We start from the raw sequence: 11376 nt of genomic DNA on the forward strand, positions 1-11376 counted from the left end.
ATGAGACTCTTTTAAGTGAAAATATTTTTTATTAATTTCATTCTATAACTCAGATACTTTCCTAATTCATACATAGGACTTTCTCATTTGTTCCTTAGATTAACAATCACAGAATTATTAGAATTATAGAATTACTATTAATATTTCTGAGACTTCTGGTGTGCTTGGGTAAATATTTCTCATCTATGACCAGGACTGTTTCCGAAAATTATATAAGTAGATTTTGTTTGTTTGTTTTTTTCAGGTTAAGCTTGTGCTTTGATTATTCTTTGTCAGTTTTATAGGTGGCACTTCATATTTGCTATAAATTCACTGCAAACCTTACACAGTTAATTATTCTTTCAAACAGCTCAGAGGGAAAATTTTACCCACCGGTAGATTTTTTTTAAATATATAAATTCCCTTAAAATAAGGAAGCAGCAAAATTGTGAAAAATTCTAAAAAATTATTTGTACAGATAGCATAGAACACCAGCCCCATGCTGACAGAAGCCCAGGAGTCACAGCTGTCTTTCCATCCTCACATCGTTTGACAGAAGCCTCTACACTGGAGACTTTGTTGGGGACTGGGCACCTTTGGGAACCTGATCCACAGCGGGAACTGGAGCTAGAATCACAGCTGCATCATGGGCCTTTGTTTGCCTTGGTCTTGGACTTTGGCTGACAGAAACTGAGACCCTTAGTAACGTGGGCGTGAGGATGTTTCTTGAGCTGGGAGTGAGCAGTGTGGGCAAGTCAACTGAGCTTGAGTCTGCTGGCCTTTAGGATCTTTGAGCTTGATGAGGACCTTGATAGCCTCAGCATGTGCACTCATGGCCTTGGCATTTTTGGCCTGCATCTTCTTCAGGCCCTTTTGTTATGCTTCTAGGCAAAGTACTTGTTCTTCAGGAACTTGTTACCCACTTAAGAGATTCTTATCTTTGTGACTGGGGTTTATTGATGTCATTTCTGTGCCTTTTTCATGACTGGTTGTGTGTGGTGTGGTTCATGGACTTGGCCATGTCTGCACCAGAGCCCACAGCTGTCAAAGTGGCTTCTATTTTTTTTAATGTATTGAAGCTGTTTTCTTTGCATTGAAGGTCTGAATCACAGTTCATAACAGCATTACTCATATAATGCTTTATAATTACTCATTATCAATAAGGACTCTATGGAAACTTCAATAATAAATTCTATTTGAGAGACTTAAAGAAATTAAAACAGATTGAAAATCAAATTTCAAGAGCCCTTAGAATAGAAGTACATAGTTAGAATAGTGTGCTAGGAGTAGCTAGCTTCTCCAGACTCCATCAATACCAGTTAGATACAGGTCACCAGAGCACACACAGAAGAAGATGATGGGGCTGTCACTGGATGTGGACACTCTATGATCAAATTTCTTGCCATGTTGTTTCTTATATTACCAAAAGATATGATTGAACAACCTGTATTTTTAAAAAGATTTTTCCTCTTTCTTGGGTTCAAAACCATTAAAATTGCTGACCATAATTTCTTAAGCACTAATTAGAGGGCAACTGAAGAAAATCTAGGCAAAACATGAACACAAGCAATGAATCATGTTAACCACAAACCCCAAAATGCTGTCTTTGATGAAATTCCCAGATAAAGATAATTAGCAACATTTCCCTTTGTTTGACTTTTCTTTTGCTTCAGAAGAGAACTTATTTTCATATCACTTGATTTCTTTGGGGAGAACAATCTGGAATTTCTTAGCATATTTTGTGGTATTTATTTTTCTCTTGATATATTTCATTCACTGAATTCAAAACTTACAGCATTTTCGTCTTTATTTGCAGGGTTCCACAATGTGAGATCTCAAAGTACCAAAAACTATTTAGTTCAGGTTATGTAAACATAGATTGGGTTTGTTGGATCTGGATGCTGGTACTGAAAAAAAAAAAAACCCTTGTTCTTCACTTGATTCTGGCTCTTTTCCTCCATGAGCTGCTGACTATTTTCCCCCCATTACTTATTTATTCAGCCTAACTGCCAACACTCTTGACCCATTGTTGAGCTTTGATATGTCAACTCTGCTTGATTCTCTAGACTTTCCTTTTATACCTAGAACTCTAAGCATTTATTAACTTTGACCTTAATAGCAAAATTAGCTCTATAATCAACTATGACCTGATTCTTATACCCTGGCTTTGAATAGAAGAACTAATCTAGCTCACTTTTGTGTGTGTATCTATCCAACTCCTCTCATGGAGAGTGAGATAAAGATTTATGGTGAGTAAGTTAAATTCTATTAATTACTTTCAGAATCCACTATTCTAACCTTCTTTATATACATCTGTAAAAATTTTAGTAACTTTTCATGCTGTCAGAAAAGAGAATGTTTGCATTCAAGATGAAAAATGTTTCTCTGACTCTTATCTGTGGAATTGGAGAGCAGATTTGAACTCAATTTACTGATATTTTTCTTCATAAGCAATGAAGCTGAAAGAGAACAATGTGGTCTGCTTCTCTAAATTCTACTTGAACCCTTTATGAGTGTGGCTGATGTAAATCTTCCTCAATCACTAATGCCATCATACCTATTCTCTGTCCAGTCACTGTCAATGATTCATATTGACTCTCAGAGAACTTTTTCTCTTTAGTTGATTCAAAGATCTCTAATGTTACTTCCAAATATTTCTCTTTACACTCACCATATGGCAATGATTCTTTGAATCTTCTGTATACACCATATTCTCCAGACTCTACTCCCTACCCCAAATAATCTAGTATTTACCCAAAAGTTCATTTAGCCTGTTTAAGAGCAAGTTTATTACATTTATATTATTTTATTCCACATAGAATTGCATTCTAATAGACATCATTTTGGAAAAATTTTAGTCTTTGTTCTCATTTAGTGTTAATTACATTTTTCAGACAGATTTTTCATAGTGTGTGAGCTCTTTCATTCAGATACAAAGACATATGTGTGTATATATATAAACAGGGTTGATAATCAAAATAATTTAATGATTAGAAAGGCATAAGCATAAAGTAAACAGGTTAACAAAACAAATCAGAAGTAATAAAGGCCTATTATACCACACTGGAACATGTTGGCTGAGTATTGAGTGTGTGTGTGTGTGTCTATGTGTCTAATAATTTACTGATATGATTGACAGAAATGGTGCCAGGTTTGCATTTTGGAGAGAGATATCTTTCTTTATACAGTGTTTAATCTCCCTTCAAGTTAGAGTGATTCTCTGTAAGTTCTTAGATGCTAACTCTAAGTTGTGACCAATTTATTTTCATTTAGCTCACAAAATGAACCTTGGACTCCCTAACTAATCTCTTGTCCTTGAGAGAAAATATCATTTGGCCTAGGGGTAATGCAATTAATCTATATTGATGTAAAGATCATTTATATTTTTAATAGACTGCAGACATAAAACTCCTTTTTAAAAGACATCTTTTATATTTGTTAGCTTGTTCAATTGTTTAACTTTTAAAAAGATTGTGAAAATATAATTTGTTGAATTGCATGAAAAGTTAAAGTTATCACCATCTTAAATATATCAGTGATTTTCCCAATCCAGTATGCTCACAATACTGTAGAATAATGTTCTCAGTTTATTGAACTACTGTTAGAAGCTTTTATAAAATTTAGTTATGCATTACAGTGATAGATCATTGATACATAAGGATGTAATTCAAAGTAAATAACTATAAATTTCATATGGCAAACTTTGGTTGTAATATGAATTATATAATTTTATTAGATAATTATACTGCAAAAATTGAAGCCAAACTAAATAGATTTAGCTTCTGTCAGATTTAAAACTATCAATATTCTTTTCAGTATCCCTCTAGTCTTATTAACATCGTATGACAAGTCTCTGATAAAACACTATGTAGGTGGATGTTTTCCTCTGGCTTATATCTAGGTATAAATATTAAAAGAAATAAAGTTAGATTCCTAGTGATTAAAACCTAAATGCTATGGTAACCTACTAGAGAATAAAATGTTGACAAATGGAACCTAGTAAGAATCCTTGAATCATAATTCATATTTTTTAAGTAAGCATTTAGATTTATCCACTGATTAGGTATTATTTTCAATAATGTGGAGTCTTCAGATAATATAAACTAGAAGACAATGCACACTAAATGTATAACCTTTATTAAAAAAGAATTTATGTTATACCTTAAGGAAGGAAGAAGCATTAGTAGAGAATTAGTATAACATTGTGTTTACCTGCATTTTAAGATTTTTTCTAGTTATCCAGAAATATTGTTCTTCCTCCATTTCATGTTAGTTTTCTATTTGTAGACTAAAAAGACTAAAAATGAATAATCTTATTCATTTTAAAACTTTATGCTTTTCCTGGTCATAAGCTGTTTTCATGTGAAACCACAATAAATATTTCGGGAAAAAATTAAAGACATATAGAAACAAGGCATATGAGACATTGAATTAAGAGACACGCTATTCTACTTTATAACTATTATACTAAATAATTTCCATAGTGGTGAAATTTACCAAAGCCTAGAAGATTTGAAGAACAATTATTCATAGTCATAATCATAACAACAATCATGAGACTGTCCTCAAAAGGAAATACCATCAAGGAGACATTTTTAAACAAACATAATTAGGTAATAATAGAAAAAAATATGGCATCCAACAAAAATTTAAAAAATAGATTCAACCACTTTTAAGTATACTAGAAAATGTATATGTATACCAGGAAATTTTTATTCGAACCTTATTTGTCATTCCTTTTTCCTTTTATTAACTAGGAGACTGTTTATATTTGTATAAAGCATAATTCTTCTTTAGATTTTTTATGTCATGAGAACATACCAAAACATAAAGAACTGCTCAAAACAATGTAGAAAAGGACCTATATGATCTAAATTCAAAATTGGAAAGTTTAAAAGATGAGTCTTCTATATGAGAAAGAAATTCAAATGTTTATACACTTTGTTAAAAAATCCCTATCTTCAGATTCAAGCAGTTGAAAGAGGAGAGAAATTTAGATTCAAGTTTTAAATCTAGTTGGTATTTACAAACTTCTGAATATAAAATAAAGTTCTTAACACAATATTACTAATGAACTTGTCCTATGGTGGCCCTCAATATAGATTTCAGTGAAGGGGTAACTGAATGGCTGTAAATGAAAGGTTTTTGAAATTCATCTAATAATAATAATAACAATTGCTATTACTCATTGAGCACTAACAAATGTATCTGAAAGCATAATTTGTAGGTACAGACATTTTACAGATTAATTTTACAGATTAGGAAATGAGACCTAATCTGTGCAGTGTGACTACTATCACAAAATTAGAGATAGATCTAGGTATAGGACTTTGGACTGCCTGATATCAAAGTTGGTATCCAGAGTGCTACTCTTCAGATCCTGAAATTTTTTCTATAGCACTTGGATTGAATAAATTTTTGGTTGTTTCTGATGGACAGTGCATTTTCTACATGCATACCCATAGCCCAAATTCTTTAATGCAGTTAGCGAACTGCCTAGGGCACTGTGGTATGAATAAAATATTATCCTTTTCCTTGATGAGCTAATACAATAACTTTTGGGAGAGGCTACTATGTTGCATTGTATTTATTTACACATATAGAAGTGCTGAACTCATGGTGCCTTGTACAATTTTAAAGAAAAGGTAACTTTTATACTGCTTCATTTATGACAAGTAGTTATTTCCCTGGAAAAGATATTGAGAGATTCAAGAAATTAGTGAGATTTTGGAACTAGACGGTGTAGACCCAGGAAATATCCTGCAAAAACCTTGGCAACATAAAATAATATAATGGTGATTACAGTCTAACTTTTTTTTTTTTAATGTTTTATTTATTTCTAGGAGAGAGAGAGAGAGTGTGTGAGCAGGGGAGGGTCAGAGAGAGAGGGAGTCACAGACTCTGAAACAGGCTCCAGGCTCTGAGCTGGCAGTCAGCACAGAGCCCGAGGTGGGGCTCGAAACCACGAACCGTAAGATCATGACCTAAGTGAAAGTCGGACACTTAACCGACTGAGCCACCCAGGCGCCCCGATTACAGTCTAACTTTTGTCTAAAGAAGTTGGGAGACATTATAATACTAAAGCAAAGCCTTAACTCGTTCAGATCTGTATTGTAGCAAAATGACTTTGGAGCTGTGTATAAAGTTTGGAGCGAAATGAGGGTAAACCAGAGTTAGAAGACAGAATTTAGAGGCTATTTCAGTGGTTCAGAACAGAAATAAGGGCCTGAATGAGTCAGATAGAGTTAGGATGAATAAGAAGAAAGGTTTTGATCAATGCAAATAAAAGCTATCATTGAGGGAGCTTCATGAATCACTGGTTGGGAGAGGAGGGAGATAATTTAAAGAAGAGTTGATTTGAAGTTTTCCAGCTTGAATGATTATTGCGATAAAAAGTATCTATGATTCAAAACAACCTCAAAGCACTCTGGGGAAAGTGAGTTTCCAAGAAGTGATTTTAGAAACTCCTTATTTTTATTTTCTAAAGAGAGAAGATATATATAATATGATGTTATAATATTTCGTCATGAAGAAAGACTGGTTTCTTAAAGTGACTAAAGGACTATTATAAAGTTGTTTTGTTTCTTTTCTTTCTGTCCTCCTGCCTCTGAAGATTTCCTGTAATCTGTTTCTTGACACTTTAACCGAGTTATTTTGTGAATGGTAAATTCACAAAGGGGACCCATCTAAAGGTTTCTGGTTTTGTTTTGCTTTGCTTTTCTGTTCTGTTACTGCTAAATCCCATGTCAGGAAGGGACTTCAGGTAACACCAAATCTCAAACATATTGAATCTGTTTGAAGTTGCTTAAGACTACATTCCAATAGTTTGTCAGAACAGAATGGAAGCAAATTTTCCAGACCTCTATGAACACATATGAAGTAGAAAATGAATAAGGCTAGTAGTTATTAAGTGATTGTAAGAGATTGCTGTCTTTACTAACTGGATTTTTTTTTATGTTTTTAATATCACATTTTTGAAGAAGAGCATTACCTTTCTATATCAAGACTAAATAATTTCCACTAGCTTGCTACCCTGACCAATAAATTAAGAAATAAGTTATGGCACCAATGGCAAATGAAAAACTCAAACAATTACCTGAAGAATACAACCACTGAAAGTAAAAACGAACAAAAAACTGTGATTATATAAAACAAGATGCACCACCATCCAGAATCATCTCAAAAAGAATTTCCTGGGGCACCTGGGTGGCTCAGTCAGTTAAGCGTCCGACTTCAGTTCAGGTCATGATCTCCCGGTTCGTGGGTTCGGGCCACGTCGGGCTCTGTGCTGACAGCTCAGAGCCTGGAGCCTGCTTCGGATTCTGTGTCTCCCTCTCTCTCTGACCCTCCCCTGCTCATGCTGTCTCTATCTCTCTTTCAAAGATAAATAAAATATTAAAAAAAAAAAAAGAATTTCCTGATCTATGTTTGGAAAAGAATTACATTCTGTAAAACATTAATAGAAGTAAAGGAAAATGGGCGGAGGGTGCAAGATGGCGGAGAAGCAAGGAGCTCCGTACTTGCACTTACGCCCATACATCACACAGAAAAAGATCTGAAGCCATTGGAAACCTTAAAAAACCTGAGAGATTGGGAGAAAAAGGACCCAGAATCCACTGAGAAAGCCTTCTAACCTGAGTGCGAACTGGGGAAGATAAAATCGGGCGGGGATCTGAGACTCCAGGGTCGGAGGCGATCCCCCTCTACGGGGTGTGAGGGGGGAAAAAGGGAGAGTCCGAAACAGAAAAACCTCCGCTTGGGGGAGAAAAACCTCCACTCTGGGCATAGAAAGACCGTACTTACCAAATACGTGCACGCCAGGTCTCCTCGCGCCAAGTGGTCCGGGGGGGGGGCGGGGTGCTGAGCGCACAGACTGAAGCTTTGTGCTGGCTCCTGGCTGGCTGGACTTCAGTGTAGCGGCGCGCCTGCTGCCACTGTCCTCCCGGGTGGCTTGGGCCCCAGAAAGAGCCGCGCACAGGCACTGGGCATCACGCTCCTGGCTGGCTGGGACTCTAGAGGGAAGGCAAAGAGCTAAAAACTGGGAAATGTGCCTGTGAGTTCATTTTTCAGGTGATGAGCCATAGAGGGACCTGGTTTTCCTCACTCCAGCAGGCTCGGCGCACCCGCACCCGGCAGGCAAGCCCCTGCCCATGCGCGCCAGCCCAACCCAGAGAAGGAAGCAGTGATTCTGACTCCACCCCCAGAGCTCGGCAGGGGGCCTGGAATTGCCCCGAGGGGGTTGCCTGGGAAGCTGTGTCTAAGGCAATTTCAGCGGGGCGCGGACTGGGATTTGGAGATTGGAACTGCCCTGGGTTGAAGAGTGCAACCAACTTCGGCTGTGCCCCCGGTACGGGGAGTTTACACGCCCAAAAAAGCGAGGTGCAGCACTTGGTTCAAGAAGGGACTGGAGCATCGTCACTCTCCTCCCCACAACAGCCAAGGCAGAGCTCCCGCCTGAGGCGTTGGATCACGCCACGCCCATCCCTGCCTGAGAGTTGCCCTCCTCCCTTTTTTTTTTCTTCTTTCTCTTTTCTCTCTTTTTCCCCCAGAACACTGACCTGATTAACTCTGGTCGCCAGCTTGCTTAAACAATCACAACGAGTCCATTCTGTAGATGTAAATTCTACACCTACCAACATTTTCATCTATTTCTCTCAGGAGTAATTAGACTATATAGTTTCTCTGGATAATTCCAGCATCCTTCTCTCACCTATCCAACCATATTCTACCCTTTACCTCTTTGAAAAAAGCTTCTTATCCCTTCTGCCTGTTCATTCTATTTCCAATTGTGTCTCATCCCGCCCTGCTTTCTCTCTGTTTCTCTATGCTCCTCAACCAGCACTGCATACACACGGCTATTTAACTGTAGCTGGGAAATCTGGTTATATGCTTTAAACCGTTCTTTGTCCATCGGTTTTCTTCTTTTTTCCTTTTCCTTTCCCCTTTTTGACCCTTTTATGTATTTTATACTCCCTATTATTCGCCCTCCCTCCTCCATCTTTTCTCTTAACTTTTTCGTTTTCCCTCTCGCTTTGCATGTTAGTTGAATTAGCCTGTGCGTTTGTGTGCTCCTGCTCCCTGTGTGTTTGTCTGTCTGTTTTCTTTTCCAGGGCTACCTCAAGAAACAAGCTAGAGTGCACAAGGTGGAGAGTCCCAAATATCACTACGAATAGGAAAATAAAATAACCAAGGTCCCAACAAGAGAGACCAGGGGATACCATTCAAAAAACACTCTCTGAAAGGGTAGGCCCTGGAAAGTCAAAGAGCCTTCTTGGATATAGCAGTGCTCATAGAAACAGAGAGAATAATAGGTCTTTAAAACCAACAAGAGCCGGAAAGCTAACTAAAATGACGAAACGAAAGACCTCTCCTCCAAAGAAACTCCAAGAAGAAATGACAGCTAATGAACTGCTCAAAACAGATATCAGCAGCATCACTGAACAAGATTTTAGAATAATAATGGTAAAATTAATAGCTGGGCTTGAAAAAAACATAGGGGACATCAAAGAAACTATGGCTACAGACAGAATGGAAAATAAAAATAGGCATGAAGAATTAAAAAATGCGATAAATGAGATCCATAATAAATTAGAGGCCTCCAATGCACGGATTGAAGAGGCAGAAAGGAGAATAAGTGATTTAGAAGACACCATTATAGAAAAACAAGAAGCTGACAAAAAAAGAGACAAACTGATCCAGGAACAGGAAAGAAGAATTCGAGAGCTCAGCGATACGGTCAAACGCAACAATATCCGTATCATAGGAATCCCAGAAGAGGAAGAGAGAGGGAAAGGTGCTGAAGGAGTCCTGGAACAAATTATAGCAGAGAACTTCCCCGACCTGGGGAAGGAAGTAAATGTGGAAATACAAGAGGCTCAGAGGACTCCCCTCAGACGTAACTTGAATCTATCCTCTGCATGACATATCATAGTAAAAATGGCAAAATACAAGGACAAAGAGAGAATTTTGAAAGCAGCTAGGGAGAAAAGGGCCCTAACATACAAAGGGAAACCTAACAGAGTGGTGACAGACCTATCTACTGAAACTTGGCAGGCCAGAAAGGAATGGCAGGAGATCTTCAATGTGATGAACAGTAAAAATATGCAGCCAAGAATCCTCTATCCAGCAAGCCTGTCATTCAAAATAGAAGGAGAGATAAAAACCTTTCCACATAAACAGAAATTGAAAGAATTTGTTACCACGAAGCCAGCCCTACAAGAAATCCTGAGGGGGATGTTCTGAAGGAAAGGTTGCAAGAAACAAACATACCAGAGACACCACCACAAACATGAACCCTACAAAAGATACATCAGCATTTCTGTATCCCTTGGGTAAATTCCTAGCAGTGCTATTGCTGGGTCATAGGGGAGTTCTATTTTTAGTTTCCTGAGGAAATAAGTTCAGGCAGAGAAGGACAAATATCATATGTTTGCACGTATAGGAGGATTAGGAGGAACTTAACTGAGGAACAAGGGGGAGAAGAAGGGGGGAAATGGTGGGGGAAAGGGAGAGAGGCAAACTGTGAGAGACTCTTGAATGCTGACAAAAGCTGAGGACTGATGGACGTGGGGGGGGAGGAGGGATGGGCATGGAGGAGGGCACTTGTGGGGATGAGCACTGGATGTTATGTGGAAACTAATTTGACAATACACTACTTGTAAATAAATAAATAAATAAATAAATAAAATGAAAATTAGAATAAAAAGAAAGAAAGGAGGGAAGAAGCACCAAGTTGCTACATAGTAACTATAGATTTTAAATAAAATTTCAGTTAAAGTGAAGGTAAAATATAGCATATACCTATAAAATTCTTCTAACTTTTATGTATTTAATATGCCTTTAAGGAAATATATGCCATATCAAAGAGTGTAGCATCATTTCCCTCTTGACCAAATGCTCTGGTTGTTATTTCCTTGTATTGAGGTACCATATACTATCTAACCATTGTATTGTCTACAATATAGTGAATAATCTAGATCCATGGGTTGGCACACTCTGGTCCTTGAGCCAAATAAGGACAGTTTCCTGCTTTTGTAAATACAATTTTATTAGAACACAGCTATACTGATTACTTACATAATGTACGTGGCTACTTTTGCACTGTAATGACAGTGTTGAATAGTTAAGACAGAGGCTTGTATAGTTCTAAAAAGTTAATATAGTGATTATCTGGATCTTTACAAAAAATGTTTGCTGACTTTTGATGTAGTTAATGATATCATGTATCTTATTAGGCATTATTATAAATTTGTTACATTTATAAGGTGGTTAAAATATTTATACTATTTATATAATATATTTACATATATTATATAATACAATATTATATAATATATAATATATTTATACACATACATATACACTATGTAACGTGATATGATGATGTAATCCTATTTG

At 36.9% G+C, this 11376-nt stretch overlaps 1 pseudogene; it reads right to left on the minus strand.

The window, feature by feature from the left end:
• Positions 1 to 541: 541 nt before the first annotated feature.
• LOC120240767 lies at positions 542 to 1023 on the minus strand (annotated as a pseudogene).
• Between the last annotated feature and the right edge of the window lie 10353 nt (positions 1024 to 11376).

This window comes from Hyaena hyaena, unplaced genomic scaffold, assembly GCF_003009895.1.
Source record: "Hyaena hyaena isolate Hyena2069 unplaced genomic scaffold, ASM300989v1 scaffold_264, whole genome shotgun sequence".
NCBI classification, from domain to species: Eukaryota; Metazoa; Chordata; class Mammalia; order Carnivora; family Hyaenidae; genus Hyaena; species Hyaena hyaena.